This window comes from Raphanus sativus, chromosome 4 (genome assembly GCF_000801105.2).
Source record: "Raphanus sativus cultivar WK10039 chromosome 4, ASM80110v3, whole genome shotgun sequence".
In the NCBI taxonomy this organism is placed as follows: Eukaryota; Viridiplantae; Streptophyta; class Magnoliopsida; order Brassicales; family Brassicaceae; genus Raphanus; species Raphanus sativus.
In genome coordinates, this window is record NC_079514.1 from 46592476 (window position 1) to 46612386 (window position 19911).

Below are 19911 nucleotides of genomic sequence, written 5' to 3' on the forward strand. Positions count from 1 at the left end.
TGATTTTTTACGAAAATTAATGAAATTTCAGTTAAGAAAATATTTTAAAAATTTCCTAAAATTATATTAAATTCCTAAAACGTATTATGGTCGATTTTACTTGTGAAAAAATGATTTTGCATTTTTTTTCTTCATCATTCTATGATATCTCCATAGTTTATCTTGTGATTTTCACAAACTCTTGTTCTATTTTTTTTTAAGTTTAATAAAACTAAAAAAATTACAAACATTTTAAGTGTCTTATAATAAAGACTTTGTAAACGTTTTTTATAAAGTTCATTTAAATTTTTTTACTAAAAACTTTTTGTGAAGTTTTATTTTTTTTATAAAGTTTACAAGGTTTACTTTTATTAAAAATAAAATAAAATTATTTTTATTAAAAAGTTTGATAAAATTAAAAAGTTTACAAACATTTTAAAATTTTTATAAAAATAAAGCTTTGTCAAATATTTTGTATAAGGTTTGTTTCAAGTTTTTATTAAAACTTTTTGTAAAGTTTTATTTTCATCTTTATAAATTTTATTTTATTAAAGTTTTATTAAAAACGTTTTAAACTTTGTGTAAAAATAAAAATTTGTAAAACGTTTTTTTATAAATTTTAATTAATATTTTTTATTAAGATAATTTTGTATATTTTTATTTTATAAATTTTACGAATTTTATTTTTATTAAAAACCTTTTTAACGTTTTATTTTTGTTTTCCCTTTTTAAAACCTTTTTAGTTAATTTTTTAAAACAATTATTAATTTAATATGTTTAATTAGATTAATCAAGTGTTATTTTTAGCATTATGAAAAAAAATTATACTAAAAAGACAACCAAATGATGGTTTTATACTATAGGGACAATCATACTAATTTTTTGTTCTGTTTTGTAAATTTCCCTTTATCTTTTTCCGTGTAAACATTCCGAAAGGTTTTCACCCAAAAAAATCCAAAAGGCATGTTCCTTTTTCATCGAAAATTACATAAAACTATTGCTAAAACTAAAACCAGTGGCAATGACATGTAAATATATTCAAAACAGAAGGACACCTCAACAAAGCCATTTGTGTTTAAATAATATTGATAAATAGCTAAGATAAGTTATCTTTTTAAGAAAAGTTTCGAAAAGTTATAGTTGAATCAGTCGTAAACTTATAAGCCATTAACCAATTTTAATGAATACGATATTTGAGGTTTACGTCAATTATGTGGTATTCATTAAATTTATGTTTTTCTCCTTGTTTGCCGTTTTCTTATTCCTATTTTAAGAATTGAAAACTCTTTATATCCTTCATTTGACAAAGGTACATATAACATTCAATTAATTAAAAAATCATAAACAAAGAAGAAAAAAGCATGTATAAAAGAGAAAAAGTAGTTTCCTCCTCTATTATTCTTCTGATACCTTTGTTAATTTTGACAGGTAATTTATAACATAGTTTATAAGTGTTGTGAATGATTTATGGTTTTGCAATTTATAATTTTTTATGTATTCTCTATTTTTGTCAACTTCTATTCTCACTTAAAATCACTATTTCAAAAGAAAGAATAAATGCTCATAGTCCAAAAGCTTTCGAGCGCCGTTGTCGTGGACTTCCACTCAAAAATCCACCGCCGGATATGTGTACTAAACTAAATGGTCGTGCTGAATGTGAGCGTCTTTGCAAGGCGTCATCAAAAAAAACCGGATTTTTTATGGGTGAGTGTGTTGTTAGGAGCAATGTTCACTATTGCCACTGCTACATGTTTATATGCGCTCCACCAGCACCACCCATGCTTCCTGGCAAGAACGGAAAATAAATATATATACATCTATATTTGTTTATTCCAATAATTTCTCATTAATACTATTTTTAATATGAAACTATAAATAAAATAAGATCTTTTGTTTTTCAAACAAGAAATAATAACTATATATTTATATTATCTCCATCTATTTATAGATCAGCGGGAAAAATATAATTTATAATTTTTTGTAAAACTCAATGTGTTTCTACAGATCAGCAAAAAATAATATTCGTAGAAAGTATTTCACCTCTATGGATTTGCAATAATACAGAATTCACATTAAATGTGACTCCCTTTGTCAATCGCCAACTTATTATTTTGTAAGAAGTTCATGTACTAATAAAGCAATTTTTTTCTTTTGCAATTGTTTTCTTCACCAATATGCATGCCGCCACCATCTTGGTAACAAAAAAAAACAATAAAAGACAAACCAAGTAAATATTTCATTCTATTAAATTAAGTTATTCCAAATTTCAGATTCTTAAAAGGTACCCTATCAAACCGACCTGAATTCAAATCCATGAGGCACAGTAGCGGCTTGATAGTCAAAACATACCATGAATATATATAATTCACACATCTACGTTAGTTTGTGGCAACATGCACAATTTAAAAGTTATGGAAAAAATTGAAACAATCAATACATTAGAGATGCGGTTTTTTTAAAAAAATTTGATATTTCTCTAGTAGAAGTAGTTCTATACGAACAATTTATTTCTACATATAATTCTTTTTCAGAGTGATCAATAAATTTAACATTTCATCAAAAAAAAATATTATGTAGTTTTGGCAAGAAAAGTGATTCAACGGTTTTGAGAGAAAAAAATGATTTTGTGGTTTGAGCATAAAATATGCTTTTTCATTTTGGCCAAAAATATTATTTTGTAATTTTGGCAGGAAAATATGATTTTGCAGTTTTAGCAGAAATTTTAATTTTGCAGTTTTGCGAGGAAATGCGATTCCATTATTTTGTTGAGAAAAAGTGAGTTTTTCGGTTTTGGTCGAAAGACATAGTTCTGCGATTTTGGCAGAAAACGTAATTTTTCAGTTTTGGGGAAAAATGTGATTGTACGTTTTGGGGGGAAATGATCTTTGACATTTTGATTACTATCCAATACAGGTCCGGAGATATCACTACAAAAAACGTGCCTGTAACGAGGAAATTTTACGAAATATTCCTCGTAAATTTACGAGTAAATTATATTTCATCGAAGTGAAGTTACGATGAATCATGTTCGTTGTAATGTACATGTAAATTTATATTGATTGTACTAGGAATGAAAAGATTCATCATAAAGTCTTTCTAATTTTACTTGGTTTTTACGATGAAATATGTTACCGTTATTTTTGGTGGAAATGTGTTTAAGCGTGCTTTACCAAACTGAATTCGTTGTAAATTCGATGTAAAGTACACACTAACAAAAAAAGAAAAAAAATCAAGAAAGAAAAATGTCCGACGATAGAAATATTTTGTGATTTATAGAGTTGGATGTATACGCACAAATATTTTGCCAGTAGAGTGACAGTGCATTTCTCAACAGGCTAGACACATTCATGTACTAGCTGGGCTAGACACCGATCACCCAAAAAAATGCTAATATGTTATGCCATTGTCGAAAGAGCAAGAATACAAAATTTGCATATAGTGAAAATGTATGGAAGCTTTTAACAAAGGTTTTACACCAGATTACTATATTTGATTTCAACATGGAGAGAGTTATGGTGGAAATGAAAATAGTAGTAGTAATAGTAATTTTCAGGATGTTGATAATAACGAAGAACCAAATCATTTGTATAATGAGAATAGTTACCATCAGGAGGAGTAATGGTAGATCATGATGATTTATTTTTAGAAATGATATACCTTGAATTTTACCGGTTTTTAACCATGGTATATAATCTTTTTTAATGTATTTATTATATGTGTTTGGAGTCTATTTTAGAGTCTTTATAAGTCTATGTATGTTTTGGAGCAATATGCAGATTATGGAGCATTTTAGAGCTAAAGATTATGAAAAATCGTAGTTGTTCAAGAAACCAGCTAGAGTCGAGATTCAAACTGAGTGTCGATCGACAATGACATTTTGGTGTCACTCAACACCGACGCGAGCAGACGGTCCGACTAGTTTGTGACCGACTTGATGCCCAAAGACCCACATAATTACAAGATTACCATGGCCGACTTTTACCTAGTATTTATGTGTGATTGCCATTATTTGGGCAGCATACAATATTTTTATTTATTTTTACACAGCAAATTATTTAGGTTTTTGTTAGACTGAAAAGAAGATCCAAAACTCCTTAATAGATTTGTGTTGGAACTCCATTGTTTTCTTACACTATCTAGCTATATGATTGTCTGAAACCCTGAATCTAGCTATTTTCTTTTATATTATCACAACCAAATTGATTTGTTGCTTTACTTTATTTACGGCTTATTTATTATTTGCCAATGTTAATCTTGACATGTTGAGTCTATTGTGTGTTCACGCTCCACGTACTACAACTGAACCCTTATTTGAGAAAGTAAAGCTACTCATATGGTAATTTGAGATATTAAGAAACTATTACAACAATAACTGATGAAACTGAAAATGTTGAAGAACCTAACTTGGATGCACATTTTTTTTATGAAATGCTAGATGCTGCAAATCAAACAATCTACACTGATTGTAGAGAAAGTCTCTCTAAATTGTCTTAAACAGATAGGATGATGTATATTAAAACATATCATAACTTACCTGAAAATTGTATGGATGCATGTGCCGAACTGTTTACAGAGTAACTGCCAGAAGAAAACAGGTCAGATGAATATTATTATGAGATTTATAATTTTTTTATAGTCTTAGGTTGTTTTCGTAGATGATAAATGTGTGCATCGAAAACTACATGATCTACTAGAGTGACGATGAAAAGTTAGAAAAGTCTCGATTCTACAAGAATTCACGATTTAAACAGAAGGAAGTGTGAGGAATAATCGTCTAGAGTCTAGAGTCATTTCTATTCATGTGGGGGATTATTGGAACTCGTTTTTGACGAGATGGTTTTAGACCATTTTTGGTCAGTTTCCGGACGAAGACGTTCGTCGCAATAACCGAATGTTTGAAAAACACTATGAAGTAGTGTATTCATATGTCAAAAGCAAAGTTCGTTTGAATAAGAAATGTTGGTCCAAAGTCATTGACTTGGAAAGCTTGTAAAGCTTGACTATTTGACTATGTTTAAAAACTAGTGAATGGTTCCACATAAAAATATAGAGGAGTAATAAAATGGTTATACTATGGTATAATAGTGAAAAGATATACCCAAATAAATATTTACTAGGTAATAACCCGCGCCTTGCGCGGGGTGAGTGATTGTTTGAGATTTTTATTTTAATCTTATGATATTACGAATAACCAAGTTATATGCACAAATGTTAGATCTAATTGTTTGATATCAAATGAAAGTGCGAATGTATATATAATGGATGATTAATTGTCTAATTGAAAAAGCTTGTGATGTAGGTTAAGTGTCAAGTAGATTTATTTTATGAAAAATATATAATAGTATGCAATAATTTCAATCAACTTATTACCAATTTAAGACAAAAAACCTACGAAATAGATTTATTGTTATAATAATTAAAAGTACGATTACAATTTAAAAAGGACAATAAGTAAAGAAAATTTAGAATCTCCAAGAAACAATATATAATAAAAAACATGATAAAACCAAAAAGTCATGAAAAAAGTCTTCAGAACTCATGATTTGCAATCCTATAGAGATAAATCAGTAAGAATTAATTTACCGAACAAAACGTAGCTGATAACTAAATGCACTAAACTAATTGATATACATTTTTCTGAAATCATCAATCTCAGGAACATCTTTGGGTTCAAAAATAGTTTTGGAAAACCCATCAATATTGATCACATGCTTCAATCGACCTTAAAATGAAAAAGAAATAAAATGATACCAAAAAATAAATAAAAACTCACATTGCATAAATCATTTCTTAACACTTGCATGAATCTTATCACCCTGTACATGTTGAAGTCAGTTTCTTAGTAATAAATAAAAATCGAAAATAGCACTATACGATTCTAAAAGTGTATAAATTCACATTGGAATCAATGAGAATCATTTTAATGGTTAGGCCACCAGCAGAAGAATACTGTTTCCACAATCTCACCATACTCATTCTCACTTTCCACATTTTTTTGAAAGGTTTCAAGTCGGAAATGTTGTTAAAACCCGCCATGATTTGCTTAAGATATAGCTAAATAAAATTGTTTATTCTGCAGAGAAGGAAGTGATGAGTCGATTCAAGAAGGAGCACATATATTTATACTAAGAAGCGCAGCCGTGTAGGGCAGAAGAATATCGATATTTCTGATATCGACGTAATTAAAGTTCATGGATCTAATATTAATTGGCGTAGCTTGGGCTAGAAGGTGAATACTAAGACTAACCTAAATTAGTTAGCCGTCAAATAATACCTTCCTTTTTTGCTAAGAAAATAATACTTTTCTTTTATATGACTAAATGTCCATTTAAAATGGAACAAAAAATAAATAAATTGATTCGAAAATAATTGATACAAAATCTAAATTCTTTGTATAAAAAAATCTAAAGACAACTAACCATAACCGTGCTCCTTAATAATGAATCGATATCAATCCAATTAATAATACCGCATATTATTATTCTTCAATCAAGGTGACTTGTTACCAAGACCATAACTCACATTATATTCTCAATAAGAGCCACGAGATAATAATACTATACGGGTTAATATTTACACCGTATAAAACCTTCCTTTTATATGAACAAAATTCCACGGCTCAATTAATATAGTCAATTATTAATTGATTCAAAAATCTTGAATCCATAATTTAAATTCCTTATATAATACAATCAGAATTATTTTTCAAAACTATTCTCCATAACCGCCTCGTTATTAATTACTGACATTAAGCCAATTAATATAGAATCCCTGTAATTAGGCTTATAAACACGATTTTTCAAGACTACTCCCCATATTGAATCCATGTAATTAGGCTGATAAACACGATTTGGTTACCTAAAATCTAAGATGTCATATATACTCTCAAATTAGATATAATTCAATTTGATGTTTGACCAAGGAGCAATTTCTAATGCAAATTAAAATAGGAATCCCCTTATTATTATCAGTACTATTGCGCGAAAAAAATAAAAGCAAGGCGCATGAACACTAATTTTGTAGAATTATATGCACTAAACCGTGATAAGTTAAAAAACTGACTTAATTTATTTCAACATTCAAATGCATGAAAGACAAAACTAATATATATATATATATAAGCCAAGCAAGTATGATTTAAATAGTGACAAAAAAGTGAGATGAGAGAGAGCAACCCCTGGTTGACTGTAGCTTCCGCTTCCCCTTTGAATCCAACGGCTCCGGCCGGCATTCTCAGCCGTCCACCGCCCTTGCCTGACCCTCCAGATCCCGACCTCTTCCCTCCCCTCTCCGCTGCTCGTTCTACCCCCTCTAAAGCTTCCCGCCGCCTCCCCCTCGCTTCTCCTCCTGTTGCAACTATTCAACAATCCCCTTCCCCATCTACTACGGCTCCAATTCTTTCTCTTCCAAGCCTTTTTACACCAATTACTACCCAGTCGTTGCCTATTCCCTCTACTTCTCAACTGCTAGCTTACTACTCTGTTATTCCGCCCTGTTCACCAAACCCTAACACTATTCCTCCGCCCCAATGTCTAGCGCTACCACCGCATTTCCTCAATCCTCCACCCCCCCCCCTCTCCCTGGCATCCTTCCGCTTCCCTTGAATCGCTCACCCCCTTCCTCCCAACCATCTCCCTCCCCATCGGTTAACCTAAACCTTATTCCTCCAGTTACTGTTCCCCAAAACCCTATTCCTCTGGTCACTACTCCTAGTAACCCCCAAACCTTTTCCCATCCTCCTCCACCCACTACTTGGGCTTCCAAAGCCAAGCCTACCACATCCAGAAATCTAATGAGACTTTCCCCTCAATCTTTCTCCCCTGAAGAAGTCCCTAGGATAATCATTCCAGATGATGTTTACCGTAAGGGAGCTGAGCTCCATAAGGATTTTGTTGTGTGCAGATTCTTTGGGAGAGTTCCGGCCTACAGCCTCATCCAAAATGTACTCAACTATATGTGGGGAAAAGGAAAGCATTTGGAGATACATATGCTCCCTACAAAGAAAGCTGTTCTTGTTCGCCTACCTAGTGACTTTAGTAGAGAGAAGGTGCTGCTCAAGAGGCTCTGGTATGTGGACACTGCGATGTTCCATGTCTCGAGATGGGCGGAATTTCCAGAAGACTACACACCTTCGCTTCAAAGAATCCAGCTCTGGGCTCATCTTAAAGGTGTCCCCTTTGACCTCATCTACGACGAAGGGCTAAGTCACATAGCCGGTCAAATTGGAGAGCCAAAGGAAACTGATGACTGGACATTAAATCTTTCCAGTGTTAGTGTGGCTCATGTAAAAGTGGAGATTGACACTACCATTCCTCTCCCGTCTGTTATTGAGGTTGGCCGAACTGATGGATCATTTGTCAATGTTGAGGTGGAATACCCTTGGGTACCTCCAATTTGTGCTCACTGCAAAGAAATTGGACATATCCAAAGGAACTGCCTCCTTCTCCCGCCGCCTCCCCCTCCCTCTGCAAAAGACCCCCTGCCTCTGCTAAAAAACCACCCACTGCCCCCTCTCCTGTCTGTTACTCTTGCAAAGGTTCTGGCCATCTAATGAGGAACTGCCCGAAAGGCCCTAGGGGTCCTCAGGATTGGATTCAAGTTTCTCATAAGAAAAACAACCCTTCCCCCCCACCAATCACCTCCTGACCCCGCTGGCCCCTCCAACCCAATTTCGCCGTCTCCTCCCCTACCTTCCTTACCTTTAGCTCCTCTTACCCCTCTTTCGCCTTCTGCTACTCCTACCCAGCCTGAATCTCATAGCATCTGTGACTCTCCAGTCAGTGAAGCTCCCAACTCTATGGATATTGATACTTCTCCTGCTTCTAAAGGGGATGGAAACTTCATTATAGGACTTGAAGCAGTTCACAGAGACAGGCCAATCACTATTGTTTCCAACAAATTTGCTGCTCTCTCTTCCGATCAAAACCATACTGCCTTAAACCCTTTCGTTCTCCCACCATCCAACCCTTTACCTCCACCTACCATTGCCCAATCAGAAACCCAAACACCCACCAATTCAAGCTCCCTCCCAACCTCACCAAACATTCAGCCTGTTGACCTTCCCCCCCATCCTACCTAAACCTCTTAACCCCTCCCCAACCACTACAGTTACTTCCTGTTCTTCTCCTTTGGAGGAGGCACCCCTTCATTAACCATGTATCCTAACCTATTTTTTTGGAATGTCCGCGGACTAAACGAGCAGGAAAAGCATCGCCCTTTTGTTGATTGGCTATCTGTACATAAGCCGCTTGTGGGTGCTATTTTGGAGTCCCACATAAAAGAACCCAACTTAAATTCTCTTCTTTTACGAGTCTGCCCAGACTGGAGCTACACATCGAATCACGCCACTGACTTCGATGGAAGAATCATCATCATTTGGAAACATCCCGCCACAGTTCAGGTGACGCATCAATCCAGGCAGTCCATCACTTGTGCTGTATCGATACCTACTCTCCCTGGCTTCACTTTCACAGCAGTTTATGCGGCTAATACCCGTGAGGAGAGATGCAGCCTTGGGATGACTTAATGGAGGTTCAGAGTACGCTATTTCTAGAGCACCGGAACTGGATAATTGGTGGAGACTTCAATCAGATCATCCATCACTACGAGCACCCTTCTCCAGTGGTGGATCACTTAACTTCTAATATGATTGAAATGAAGGATCATCTTCTCAACTTGGGAATGACTGACCTAAGATACCAAGGTTCCTCTCACACTTGGACCAACAAATGTCCCACCCAGCCTACCACTAAAAAGCTCGATCGAGCTCTGGTGAATGACCTATGGATTGAATCCTTCCCTCACAGCATAGCCACTTTCCTCCCCTATGAGTTCTCTGACCATGCTCCCTGCTTCATTACCCTAGCCCACCCGCTCCCCTCCCCTGGAACCAGACCATTCAAATTCTTCAATTTCCTTACTAATCACCCTTCCTTCACCTCGGTTGTTGAGAATGCATGGATTCAAAGTGGAAGTGTTGCTACTGATCTATCTTGCCTTGGGTTTAAGCTGAAAATTTTAAAGAGAGATTTAAAAACACTGAATAGAGAGAGTTTTTCAGATATTCAAAAGAGAGTTTTAGATACTAACGATTTGCTTAAAGTGTTGCAGATACGCACATTGGATAACCCATCTGCGGAGACTTTTCAGGCCGAAAAAGACATGATGACGAAGTGGACCTTCCTGAGAAGTATTGAGGAGGCCTTCTTCCAACAGAAATCCCGCATCAACTGGTTGAAGTTGGGAGATCAGAACACCATTATCTTCATGAGAGTGGCAGCAGGAAGAAAGTCTTACAACTCTATTCGATCCATCCAACTTCCCAATGGCATCCTCGTCACGGATTGTGCTGAGCTATGTGAAATTGCCTTAACCCATTTCAGTGGAATTCTTGCCCCTCCTCACCTTCCCCCTCTGGTATCCTCTCTCCAATGGTTTCTGGATCTGCATGATTTTCGTTGCACTACTGCGCACAGACAATCACTATCAACCATGCCCTCAGCGGAAGAAATCACAGCTATTGTATTGCGGTTGAATCCTAATAAATCGCCTGGGCCTGGCGGCTTTACCTCCGCTTTCTTCAAAGCCTCGTGGTGTATTGTGGGAGAGGAGACAGTGGCAGTTATTCAACGGTTTTTCATCACAGGTTTCCTCCCTGCATCCACAAACTCTACGATCCTCACACTTGTGCCCAAGAAACCTGGTGCCTCCCTTATCACTGACTACAGACCTATCAGCTGTTGCAACACAACATACAAAGCAATATCCAAGATGTTAGTTAAAAGGTTGAAGGTCTTCATTCCACAAGTTATACTCCCTAACCAAACGGCATTTGTTCAAGGAAGGCTACTGGTGGAAAACACGGTTCTAGAGTCTGAAATAGTGCAGGGCTATCACAAGCTAGGAGGTCCTAAGAGGGTGACTATCAAGGTGGACATTGTTAAAGCGTTTGACACGATCCGATGGGAATTCATTTTCCAGTGCTTGAGGAGTATCTATGTCCCTGAAATCTTCTTATCTTGGCTACAGGCGTGTGTATGTACTCCTTCCTATTCCTTAGGTTTTAATGGATCAACCTACGGTTACTTCAAAGGAAGGAGAGGGCTAAGGCAGGGTGACCCGCTGTCCCCATATTTATTTGTCCTAGCTATTAATTGCCTATCAATTTCGCTAAACAAGGCTGCTAAGGATGGGGCTTTCCACTACCATTCTAAATGCCAGAGATCGGAGCTCACACACCTTTGCTTTGCAGATGACCTCTTGATTTTCTGCGAGGGTTCTGTTCAATCGGTCCAGGCGGTTCTAGCTATACTGAAAGATTTTGAGGATAGATCAGGACTTGCTGTGAGTATTGCCAAAACCTCTCTCTTTGCTGCAGGTATAAAGCCGCATGAGCTGGATCAGATAAAACAAGCAACAGGGTTAACAGAAGGAACACTCCCTGTCAGATACCTTGGAGTGCCGCTTTGCACAAAGAAACTGTCGATGAGTAACTGTGCACCACTCCTTCAGACCATCAAGTCTAAGCTCCATTCCTGGACTACTCGAACTCTCTCTTTTGCAGGGAGGCTTCAGTTGCTTGCATCGGTAATTGCGGGTATCACTAACTTCTGGTCATGCGCGTTTATCCTCCCCAAAGCTTGCCTGGCGGAAATCGATTCTCTCTGTAGTCGATTCCTGTGGAAAGGAAAAACGGAAGGCCATAACTCGGCAAAAGTCTCATGGGCTTCAGTGACTACACCGAAAAAGGAAGGGGGACTAGGCTTAAAGAACTTACTTGTATGGAAGAGAGCAGCAGCTCTTAAGCTCATCTGGATCCTATTCTTCAAGCAGGATTCTATCTGGTCCAATTGGTTCATAAGAGAGATCCTACAAGGCGATATTAATAACGTTTGGGTTATTAACACTAGACAGAAGCACTCTTGGCAAGCTAACCAGCTTCTACTACTGAGAGAACACGCATACAGCTGGATCCGAAGGACGATTGGGAATGGCGAGACAACCTACTTCTGGTCCTGCAACTGGTCACCTTTTGGCAGGATCACAGACTATCTGAGTGATGAACCATCTTCACAGGTGGGAATTGCATCGACAGCAACTATAGCGGAGTTATGGGATATAGATCACTGGGTTCTTCCTCCTGCAAGATCAGACAACCAGGTCAGAGTATACTCCCACTTGTTAATTATAACAATTTCAGGAGCTGAGGACACTTACCAGTGGTATCCAGGAGGCTCATTGAGATCGACTTACGCCATTGGAGAAATTTATAATCTGCTCAGAGAGAATCAACCGCAGGTACCCTGGTACAAAGTGGTTTGGTTCTCAAGGAGTATTCCCAAGCATCGGTTTCTTACTTGGCTGATGGTTCTCAACCGCTCACCAACCCGTGATCGGCTACTACAATGGGGAGTAATAACGGATGGTACTTGTAACCTATGCAATGCCGCTTTAGAAACCAGGTCCCACCTGTTTTTTATGTGCTCCTTCTCGTCTGGCCTATGGAGACGACAATTGCAGAGGTCCCACCTCTCCTCTTTCTCACTTGGCAAGCTTCGATGTACATCCTCTGGACTGAAAGAAACAATAGGCTCCATCGTAGTACCTACCGCTCCTCTGATTCCCTCTCCACTGAAATCGATCCAACTATCAGAAGAAGGATTGCTAGCATCCGCCATGAATCGCTCCGACTATCCTCGGAGATGCTACAGCTTTGGTTCTCCTCCAATTTGCGATCACTACCTCTCCCCTAGACCTATCGATCAGGCACTTCTCTGTTTCCTCCAAGTCTCTTCGTTTTCATCGATGACTCCTTACAATGGGCTTCTGTGTGTACTTTCTGGGTCTGGGCTTTCTACTTATTTTGGGTTCTTTCTTGTAATGGCTACTTAGCCCACTAAGCTTTGCTTGTCAAACTCTTTTTCTCCTGCATTTTAATAGTAAATCTTTTAGCAAAAAAAAAAAGTATGATTTAAATAATGAATCGATATTAATCCAATTAATGATACCGTATATTCATCAATCAAGGTGACTTGTTACCAAAACCGTAACTCACATTATATTTTAGATTTAAGAAAAATGACTGTTACACCAATCACGAAATATTATTCTTCAATCAATGTGACTTGTTACCAAAACCGTAACTGACATTATATTTTAGATTTAAGAAAAGTTATTGTTGCAACAATCACAAAATCATTTGACCTTGATTTGTACGTTTAATATAATTTAATGCATGTTATTAGGTTCTTAGTACTTTTTTTTTTACAAAAATACGTTATTCTTATAGTTTTCAGTGTAAAAATTTAATACTTGATATTTTAATTTCTTTTGATAGTAATATAAATTATATGGATTTAGGAACTCGCCAATGATACAAAAAGATAACTGTCTTACTATATAATCTTTAATTGTATGTGGAATATATGTCAAATTATATTTAAACAAAGTTTATATATAATATAATATATGTATGAATAGATTACATATGATAACAGAATAACGTGAAGTGTATATATGATAAGGAATATACACTACGTAACAGAATAATTTGGTCCATAAATAATACTCTACGTAAACAATAGTCTACGTATCATTAATTTGGTCCATAAATAATACTCTACATAATTAGTTTGATATCGTATTAGTTAGCATTTAACTACAGAGCGCAGTTTATATGATGTATAATGTCATTAGTCAGTAGTAAATGTTGTAATATGTCTAGTGGAAAAAAGGTTTTTCAATTTTCTTTGTGAGAGAGCTTGTGAACATGCAACATAGGAAATGACACTCATGAAAATAACACATGAGGTAAAGGTTAGTTTGTTATAATGCTCCTAAAATAATATATAGGGGATGTATCAAACTGAAATGAATTAAACAAAGTTTGGTATTTGATTCGGTTTTGGATTGGGATTGAATTTAAGATTTGGTCTGGTATAATATTCTTTAATATTTTTGACCAAATTTAATCAGTGATTAAAAGAATCATTTATATCTTTTCATTGATAACAAATAAACGTTTTTTGACTTTGCTAGTCATGGGTGCAAATTAATTATGACAATTAATGCCTACAATTTTCTTTTATTATGGCTTTGGAAGAAGCTTAGATAATTCAACTCTCCATATTGTAATACACATTCACTTACGAACAATTCTCACAAAGACCGCTTAAAATAGTTGTGTTAGTATTTTTTTTCTTGTGTCTGAGAGTAGAACACAAAATCAGTTTCGCCAGGTTTCGGATAGAATGACGCAAATTCAAAAAATTGTTTGCAGTGCATCATGGGACTCATTACGTTATCGAACCGTCGTACTACGGGACGTATTTTGAGTTAAGGAAAAAAGATAATATCTCGTCTTTGCAGTTGTATCAATCTTTTCTTACTCTTTGGTATAATTTTATCATCTTTATTTTTTACAATATTCAGTAATCCATATTTATAAAATATGTTCTATCAAAAGAATATTTAACTTACGTCTTGTTCTTCTTAACCACACTTCTCCTTGTTAAGCCCATCACCTAAACCTCACCACTAAACATGTTTTCTTCATATGGCTTCATCTTTGATGGTAAATTGATCAGCGTTTTATAACCTGTAGCTTGATCATGCCCATCTTGTATGTTACTGTGATCCCAATAAATTTATTTATTCATAACGAAGAAAACCCATTAAACTCAAATCATTAAAACAAGCTTAAATGGTTTTCATTGATATAAATGTACGTTAATGTCTTTTTGAGCCCATTATAACATCTAATCTATTAAATCTAATCTATTAAAAGTGGAGTACGAATATAAACCACCTCTTAGGTTTTACCGTTATTTACAATGGTATATCACTGAAGTTATTAATTAATTAACTTTTTATAAAAAAAAATCTTTTATATTTAATCAATGCATTTCCTAAATCGAATTCTAACTTAAAAATATGGCAACAATGATTAATAAAACCTAACATATAGAAATCATTTTTTTACCTATTTTGTTATTTATATATGTGTTTGGAAATAATTAACAAGCCTAGCTTTAAATAGTTAATGAAAAATATAGATTTTAAATTGATGTAATTATATTTTTTATTATTTATAATTATTAAAAAAATAAAATCCACATAAAATAATCATTTATATATATTCTTAATCCACATAAAATAGTCATTTATATATTATCTTACATATATTTTCATATAAATAATACCCCAATATAAGTTCAGTATGATAAATGTTGAATATATAAAAATATAGCATCATATATTTTAAATAATATATCTAACAATTTTATTATACATTATCATAAAATTTGGATCCATAAAAAACTGAAATATATTTGTGCGGATATAAAGATCATATTCTAAAAAATATGGATGACACCATTGATTGTTTATAAGAAAACAATAAATTAGTTAGTATAAACTATAAATGATTGTGTTTAAAAATGTAATATCAGAAATTATTTTGTCAGGTAAATTTTAAAAATGTATATTATCACTTATAAAAATAAATACTTGTTACAAATTTAAATCATGTTCCTAGCTATTTTAGCTAATTAAATTTTTTTTTTAAAAATCTATACTTTTTAAAAAATCTTGCTGACCAAGTTTAAATCCATATATTCAATATCTTCTTAATTTTTAGTATAACAATAGTATTTAGAAAGTTAACCAAGAAGCAATTAAAACTAAACATTATACTCATAAATCAATTAAGTTGACATGTACAATCGGCTAAGGCAGTTATGATCCTTCCTAACATGATTTATTAAATATGTTTACAATACACTAGAGTCAATCCGCCGTACTTTACTTGTAATCTAGATTATTACTTTTTATATAATTTCGCGGTTTGTGTGTTTAGGTTCACATTTGCAAGAGTGTGTATAATATATACTATTGTATTTATTTAAATTGTTGGTTAGTTTGTTTGTAAGTAATTTTTGTATTGACTTTTTGATTCTATGGCATAACCATAATTGAGTTGTTATGTCATTCTTTTTAAATAATCTGTATTTAACAGCTAATGTATATGAACTTTGAGGTTCTCGTCTACCATGAGGCCTTTGCATATTTTTCCAAAAAGAAAATCTTAAGAAACTGACAATCAAAACATTAGACATCTAGTTATGTTGGAAATAGTGTTCTTGGAATCTTGTTCCTGGTATTCAACGGTCTTATTTCTTAAGTTTATTGTTGGGTGATATTTGGTTTTAGTAAATAAACTCTATTATTTGTTAAGAACAAATATGAGCATCTCTAGACTATTTCTTGTTTGGTCTTAACTCTTAAACATAGAATCTCGAATTCTAGGAGGAATAAATGCATAATTGTTTATGTGTTTCATTCGAGATCAGCTACCGAGATATTTTTGTTGTCAATTTTGGAGGATCCATCGGTAGAAATTGCTTTTATTTGTAGTTTTACATGGTTTGCAGAGATTTTAAATCTATGTATGTATTTATTGTTTTAAACAAACTATTAGTACAATTTTATCTTAAATGTTTTACTTTTAACTAAAAGTAGCAACAACGTGCTTAACTCTTTTACAACAATTTTAACTATTTCTTTTTTTTAATTATATAGTTATCTGATTTTAATAAAATATTAAAAATAAAATGGTTTACTTTCTCTTAATGTTAGTTTTAGTTAGTCTTAAGTAAATCAATATAACAAATAGTGTTGTTTATATTGTAAGCTAAAACTTAATAAATTTGAATTGATTTACTTAAGACGCCATTGGTGCATTTTAAAGTATATTTTCATGGGGTTGACCCAAAGAAAATAGTATATTTGCATTTGTTTAAGGATTTGCTAATTTTTTTTGCATAAAATGTTGGGGTATACGTAGTCATTTTTTACATTAAGTTTGTTGTTGTTTTTTTCTTTTGAAAATGCAGCAATCTTTTTAATATGCGATTATTGACTTGAAGTCTCATGTCGAGACTGGATACTTGCGTCTAGGGCTGGGCGTTCGGGTACCCATTCGGGTTTCGGTTCAGTCCATTCGGGTTTCGGGTTTTCGGGGTCAAAGATTTCAGCCCCATTCGGATATTTCTAAATTTTGGTTCGGATTCGGTTTGGATCTTTGCGGGTTCGGTTCGAGTTCGTATAACCCATTTAAAATGTTTTTAAATTTTCAAAATTCATTATATACCTTAATTTAAATATAAATTGGTTTTCTTTGAATATTTGGATAAAGAATCAATAGATATTTAACTATTTTGGTGTTTTCAGTATACTTTAGCTATTTTAAACATTTACTTTTGACTATTTGCATTTTTTCCGAGTATTTTGGAAAACTTAAAGGTATCTTATATATTTTTAATATATATTATATATAAAATAATGTATATATTTAAGTATATAAATTTATTTCGGATACATTCGGGTATCCAAAATATTTCGGTTCGGATCGGGTTCGGTTTCGGTTCTTTAAATACCGAAATTTTGAACCCGTTCGGATATTCTGCTACATTTTGGTTCGGATTCGGTGCTACTTTTTCGGATCGGGTTCAGTTCGGTGTTTCGGGTTCGGATTTTTGCCCAGCCCTACTTGCGTCTGTTGCTAAATTGAATGGTACTATTGAAAAAATGGCAATTTATTTCTTACCTGAAAACGATACATATCATGTCTAAATTATGAACAACACAATTTTTGAATATGTTTGTAATAAAATCATGTATGACAGTGATTCTAATGTTGTTGTGCTAGCATATAATCATAATTCTTCTTTTTGTGACTAAAATAATCATAAATTCTGTATCTCTATAAGTTGCAATGTAACTATGTAAGATAGCAGCCTCCTTAGTGTTCAAAAAAAATGTAGCAGCCTCCCAACTTAAGCACCGTAAAATAAGTTAAAACTCTAAATCTTTAGATATTTTGTTAACTTATTTTTATATATATATTATTAAAATTGAAGTACAAATTGCAGATGTTTGGAAACAATGATAGTAGGATAAATGAGATATGTTTGGCAACATAGATAATAGAGATGTGTACTTTCTTTTATTTACACATTTAGCCATTGTATTTTTAATAAATTAATAACAAATGAGAATTTCTTAGAAACATGAATAACATATTTAATACTTCTTTTTATTTAAACATTTAGCCATTGTTTTTATAATAAATTAAACAACATTCGTTCTATATTTCTTCTTATTTACAATTCTGTCACTATATTTACAATTCTTTATGGTAAAAATAAAAACACAAACTGAAATATAAATAGTATATTATATAAAAAATTAAAAACAATATTATTACCTTATTTAGTTTAGTCAAATATAAAAATTTCAAGAGTTCAATTTCAAAAAAATATCATAAAATTAATAATAATTCATAGAAAACTGATGCAAAAAAATTAAAACTTTGAAACATGGATAAAAGTATGTCAAGAAGAAAAAAAATAATGGCTTATATTATTAATAAAAACTGGAAATCTATTATATCATTTTTAAAATATACAAAATGGACAATATAATTACCTAAAAACATTGTTTTGTCTAAAATAATCATAAAATAAATTTTAAATTTTATATACATATTAAAATATGCATATATTCAAAAATTTATTTTTACTAAAATATTTTCCAATGACCGTTATTAAAAATATTTTCAATATATATAAGAAAATACAACAAAAAGATTAATTTTATATACCAACTTAAATTAAGGTTTTTATATTTCACATTAAACTTTAAAAATATAATATATATGATTATTTATAAGATGGTACATATAAAATACTATTACTTATATGATTATTTATATTGACATGAAAAATGAATAGCAATATATTTTTTGAAATATACACCCACGCAGGCATGCGAGTCAAAATTTATTTTAAATTACAATGTAAATATTTAATTAATATAGAAATATGTCACATTGTTTAAACAAAATATTAATATATAAAGTATTGTACAGTTGCGTTCTAAAAATCATTTATTTTAACAACAAGTCAAATAAATATGTTGATTGGAGAAGGAATAAAACAAAGTCAGAGAAACATATAGTTTACCAGAGACACTCTCGAATGTGTCAAATTTATTATAAAGAAAGTTTCACTAAGATAAATACATTCAATAACTACAAACAAATAATATATTTCACAAAATTGAATAATAATATGGGAAAATTGCCAATAGAGAACAAAAAAACAAGGGTGTTGTCCTTTTGGTATAAATCCTTTTTTGTCCAATTTTTCTCTTTTTTACCCTTTGTATTTCTGAAAACTAATGAAATAAATACTTTTGTGAATCAAAAATATATTAAAAATATAAACAATTAATAAAACATCTATATACACAAGCTGATATTTTTTTTTCTTTCAAAAAGTTGATAAATAAAAATTTGAAAATACGTTCTACTAAAGGTAGAATGTGCCTTCTACAGAAAATGGTATAGTAGAAAGCGATTTCTAAAATAAACACGTTCATCTACTATTTTTAGAACGTACATTCTACTATTTACTAATTTTCTAAAACAGTGGAATGCGCATTCTACTAATCCTAAAGTTATCTACTTTTTTCCGGAAGCATCTTCTACTTTTATTAAGTATTCTAAATTTCGCGGAATGTATTTTCTAAAATGTACTATTTCGTCTACTAAAAGTAGAAAGCGTGTTCTGGATTTTTGTCAATCTTCTAAACTTTTAGAAGGCGCCTTCTAAGATAAAATTACCTGATTTTTGCGAAAATTAATGAAAGTTTCAGTTAAGGAAATATTCTAAAAATCTCCTAAAAATATTCTAACTTCCTAAAATGTGTTATTTTCGATTTTACTTGTCAAAAAATGATTATCACCTTTCTTCTTCATCAATCTATGGTTTCTCCATAGATTTTCTTTTGATTTTTTTCACAAAATTTTATTCTCTATGATACATATCTACACCACATGTGGTGTTTGGAAATTAGGTGTGACTACTGGAT